Consider the following 6,000-nt stretch of genomic DNA (forward strand, 5'->3'; position numbering starts at 1 on the left):
CACAGATGATAGATCAACTGTTGTGTAATAGGTATATTTGCAAGTTTCCTTTAATTTCAATTTTGGCATGATCATTACACATGTTGAGATCGATCTAGAGAGAGAGATGGCAGGAGTCTTTCAGCTGGCTTGAGTACGTGAAGGCAGAGCTGGCTGGCTAGCTAGCTTATGTTGAATTCATCACTTTTGGGCTAACCAGCATTATGCATTATGCATATGGCCATATGGGCCTGATTGATGAAAGGGCCATTGCACCTTGACTGACCGTGAGATCGCCTTTTAAATGATTATGTGTATATCGATCGGCCTTATATTAATATGGCTATACTATAGTAATATGGTGCTACTACCTCTGTAAAAAAAAACTTCATTATTTTCCTATCTCACACATACCAATATAAAGTCAAAAGACTAAAATGCTCTCCATTTTTTTCGAACTCCAATACATTTGTTCCTCGCTTTTTTAAATCTCTAATGTATTTGTGTTTCACTTTTCCAAACTTTGATGTATTAACTGTCTTAAAAATGAAGGCATTATGGGACAAATGAAAAAGGTAACAATAAAGTCTTTGTGTGATGGAGGGACTACTACATATGTTTTAAAATACAAATTGTTGACTTTTGACTATTCATCTTATTAAAAAGTTAATATAAATATGAATAAGTCATATTTGAAGTATATTTAATGATAAAATAAGTGATATTTACATACTCCCTTCATCTTAAAATATAGCAATTCTAGCTATATATACGGACATACTTTTATGCAAATACATATAGCTAAGTTATATTATATATTTCAGGATGGATATAGTAGTATTTTTAATAAGATGAATAATCAAATTAATTTATTATCATCAGGAGTCAAACACATCATATATTTAAGAGTCCTGCTCCGGTGCTTTCTACTTGGAGTAGAAAGCAATCTGAGCCGTTCATTATATTTAATTGTAGGGTTGTGATCTATTTCTACTCCCACCAGAGTTAGTGGTAGTAGAAATGTACAAAGGTATATTCGTTCAGGGATAATAATTCGTGCAGGGGTATTATCATAATTTATCAATATCTAACTCATCTTCGGCGACGCCACCGCCGTCTTCCAGCACTGCGACATCGTCGCACGCTTCCCCCTCCGCGGCCAGCAGAACACCATCACCGCCCAGTCCCGCGCCACAGGCTTCTCGTTCCAGGACTGCAGCATCTACGCTGACACCGACCTCCTCCGCGGTGCCCCCGCCGGCAGCAGTGTGGAGACCTACCTCGGCCGGCCGTGGCATCCGATCCCGAGCAGCTCGCCATTCTCCGACACAGTGGAAAACTAATGGCTGATTCCTTCGACACTATGGCAAGAACTTGCCATGGAGCTCAAGAACGCCCTCTCAACCTCTTCAGAGGCATCTCTGCTAATCAAGCACATGACGTACTCTATCACTGATGCATCGCACGTCAACGTGATCCTGCCATCATCGCCGGCGAAGCCAAATTCCTCTTGAGACATGGCGAGGAGCTCGCCGAAAACCACCGTGCAAAGGTACACCAATGGCACCCTCGAACCGTGCCCCGTCGGTGGTGTACACCGCGCTGTGGCCCTTGCCGGCGAGAGACGACGACACCATGCTGCAGCAATCGCCTGTGGTGCCTGCCGTGCCCATCCACCGAACCTGATGTGATGCGAACCGAACAAAACATCCCATGCCAAAATTACCCCTAAACTATATTAGGAGATTACTTACCTGCCCTTTTAAATAAACGGTCGAGATTAATTCTACTTGTAGTAGAATACTGCAAGTAGAGTGCACCGGAGCATCACCCTTTATTTAAAAGCAGAGGTAGTCGTAGTTTTTATCTAGATATTAATTATATTACAACACATTTATTCTGAGACACTTTTGTTAGACACGTGGAGGAGGATAAGTCTACGGTTTTCATGACACCACAGGAGTCATCAGAGCTTCACTAGATGGTGGCTGACACTACCAACAAACGACTTGAACGTGGTTCTTATACCCTAGAACTACTATGCTTTTGAACTTCCTAGTCCTAGTATTGCCAAATAACCTCCCAATATTCTTTTTTTTTGAACGATCTACCTCCCAATCTTCTGAATACCTTGTTCATGTGTATGAGCCATTGATCCATAGATGGTAAGTACCCACGAACCATTATTAATTTAGCTAGGGCATTTGTAAATAAAATGATTTAAATGATGATCTGAACATTGATGTAAATTTACATTAGGCTTTTAAAACATTCAGAATTGACAATCGTCTTGAAATGATGATATATGTGTGTCGAGCAATAATGCTGATTAAATTCTCATGTCTCTGTCACCATAAGATCGGTCGACACATCCGCATGTGCTTCTGCTTTGTTCTTGTCATGTGTGGCTCTCTTCCATTAATTACTTTGCATTGCGTGCATGTATCATATGCTTAATCATGGCTCCTAGCTACAGTCGCTAGTGGCTGGATATCTAAATGCAATTAACCCATTCGATATCGATGTGCGGCTCATTTCTGGAGCGTGCTCGTTGACCAAGGTGGCTAGCTGAATGCCTGAATCTGATGGCATCTCTTTTGCTCAATACTCCGAATACCATCGCAAAAAACAGAGTCTAAAATACCATTGTATAATGTGTCATCGACATATGATTCGTATTGTGTAACTCATGTAGTATCTCTATTATATGTGATGGTATTTTTCATATTTCTTTCTCTTTTGGTAATTAGCTCAATTATTCAGACTTGAATAAAAAGAACTACTACTTTCATCAAGCAACATACGATGATTACAATATATACACGCCATTGAAAACATTACTGCTTTCATCAAGAAACATATATACGATGTTTACAAGATATACACAACATTGGAGATGGCATCCATGTTGACAAACTCCCTACAAAATCATTCGTGAATGGAAGGAGACTACCAGCAAAAAATTAGGAAGCCCACAAAGTTGGCCAATGTTCAAAATAACTAACCAGCCCATGTACATATAACTGGGCCGGATTTGGAGAAGGCCCATAAACTTGTACATAAAAAACAGTTTTTGTCACTTTGGGTTGGTTTGGTTCGTGGCCTAAATAGGCCTTATCAAATTTTGTCAGTGCCAAATTTTAGCAAGTTTTAGCATGACTAATTTTGGTAAGGCAAAGTTGTGTTTGTATTGAAGCCAAAATAGTTTGAGTTCACTATTGAAATGGCCTATTTTCTTAGGCATGTCAAATTTTGGCTTCAAACCAAATAGACACTAAACACTATTGAAATTGCCAAATATTGGTAAGTCTAATTTAGGCCTCAAACCAAACCAGCCCTTTGGCAATTTACAGTACAAATATAAATTTTTAATGCGTTAATAAAATTGGACAATGTTGTCTATAATTTTAAATGAACTCAATGTTCTTTCATCCTATTTGAAATACAGTAATTTCACTAAAATAGTATAGTTTTCGTAAAAAAAAATAGTAAGAGAGATTTCTCGCGCTCCAAACATTCAAATACAGCATGATTGTATCTCGTCGTGGAATTGCCAGTATATGCATTATTGCATACACGTTCAAATACAACATGATTTGTATTGTCAGAGCCCAGGTATATGCATGATTAACCACTACGGAGTACTATACTAGTAGTGAATAGTATCTGGTCCAAATTAATAGTTCCTCTCTGATCTGGGTCTCAGATGTGATGAACTATACTAACATGCAATTAGCGTATACTAATCGCTGGAACCTGGAAGCGCGCGCTCATGCATGTTCAAATGTTCTTTGTTGCGTACATGCGAGCGAGTGGCTTTTCTTTATAGGAGGACGAATAACATATGCCAAAAACTTTAGTTTTTCTTTGAAACTTTGTCCCTCTTCTCAAATTAAAGTTGGCATGAAGGGGAAAAATGTCAATTGTCAAAGGCATTTATACATTAAATTACAATATACTCCCTCCCCGTTCCTTTTACTTACACCAGACACAGTTCATGTAGAGTACCAACTTTAATAGCTTATACTTTTTTAGAAAGAAAAGTTACAATATGTCGAAGATGTCATATTATCAGAATACTTTTATTATAAATATAACTATTTAGTTCGTCAAAACATCACAACTTAAAAGTCTTCAATGTTCTAAAATAATACTTCCTTCATTCTAAAATATAATATTTTTAAGCTACTCCTATTAATCTAGATAAGTGTAATGTCCAAATTCATAGATAAAAAATAAATATATAATAACGGATACAATTCACGGGTGCATGTGGCAGCTAGGGATGCAAATGGACCGACACGCGAACCCATTTATAGGTCAGATAAGTGAGTGACCCACCGGTTCCCATATATCGTGGCAGCTTGCCGTACCTGAGGATGCAAGTGGTTCGACCCGTGAACCCACTTATAGATTAATTAATTCTAAGTAAACAACATGTCAATTCGTGGCCCGTGGGTTACCCACTGATTTTCGGCCTCGTATTTTCGTTTATGCTTATGCTTATCAGCTAAATTTTGAATTTTCAAACTTAAATTTGAATCTGATTTTGAGGTTCACTCATCGAAGTTTATTATTTAGGCATTGCTTTTAGATCACTAATAACACGTATATAAAAGTTTTATTCATAAATTAGTTTTCGCTTGTAAATATGTTATTCGGCATATTTCACCAATAAGCCAAACAATAGGATCCTTTACCTGTAAGTAGGTTCGTGGGTCTAGCAACATCAAATCATCAAAAACCGTCGAGTTCAGCTGTGCGTCAACACGACACGTGTCACAAGAAGGGCCGTGGCGTCTGACGCTGACAGGTGGGGCCAGAAAGGGGTGCATGACGCAGAACCTGCTGGAAGTATGCGGACCGTCTGTTTCTTGTGATGAACGGCCGAGATTGATTGACGCTGCCTCGCATCGCGGATCATGTCTGCTGGTCTCCGTCCGTTCCTGATCTGTGGACGGCCGGGATCTCTCCCCACAAAATCTGCACACGACGATCGTATCACAGTGGAATTATTTCTTCCAAATTTTTTTCCAAATCACTTTCCAATCATCATCGCGTGCGCCAATCCGAACCAAATCACGCAGAGACTGACAAGACTAGCTATGAATGACAAAGCTATGCTACAGATTAGCCGTTTCTGAATCTGCGATGCTAATGATCTTCCAAAGAAGAAATCTACGTACAGAAGTGCTAATGATTGTGAGCAGTGCAGCAGCAGGGCTTTTTAGGCGAAACTGAAGATCTTATCTACACTGCATTATTACTTGACTCTCTCTAATATACATCTTTAATTTGCACTCTTTTGACTGCACAGTAACCGCTAAGAACGGATGCTGGGATTAATCCAAACTAATCCACATCAACCTGCACCAATCATGCCATCGAGATCACAACAGCATCTTGCATTGCAAGCATTCTTCCTGCTGAATTTCGGAACTGTCACATTCAGAATGATGTTCAGAAGTTTGATCGTTAAACCATAGAACAGCGTATAAGCAACCACAAAATAGTTTGTGGGCAAAACTTCAATATCTGTGCTATTCGTGGTTTAAAAGAAAATGCTAGAAAGAAACTACAATGAGAAAGCCACAAAGTCAATTTCAAAATTCAAATTCTGACAATGGCTTATAAGCTGAAAAGCAAACAATGACATTGCAGAAATTCAGTCAAACAAAACTTAAGAGAGAGAGGGAGAGAAATATTCAGAAATAGTATTTTAGTGCATTCTTGCCACAAATGTAGAAGTATTCAATTAACAGGTGATCTTTCTACTCTCCTCTAATCCATGGCTAATAAAATGCAGAGAAGGAAAGAAACAGGTGATCACATCACATGGTCTCATCAGAAGGTCAGGATTGGGAGCATGATGGCATAGCTTCTGCATGCCCAATCGCCCATGCTGCAACCGCACATAAAGATCCCCTTTTTTCTCCTTGGCATTTGTGTTGCATTTGTGTGTCTTTTCATTCATTCCCACACCACCCAACACCACCACACCACATTTACATTACATTACAA

This window comes from Oryza sativa, chromosome 11, assembly GCF_034140825.1.
Source record: "Oryza sativa Japonica Group chromosome 11, ASM3414082v1".
Lineage (NCBI taxonomy): Eukaryota > Viridiplantae > Streptophyta > Magnoliopsida > Poales > Poaceae > Oryza > Oryza sativa.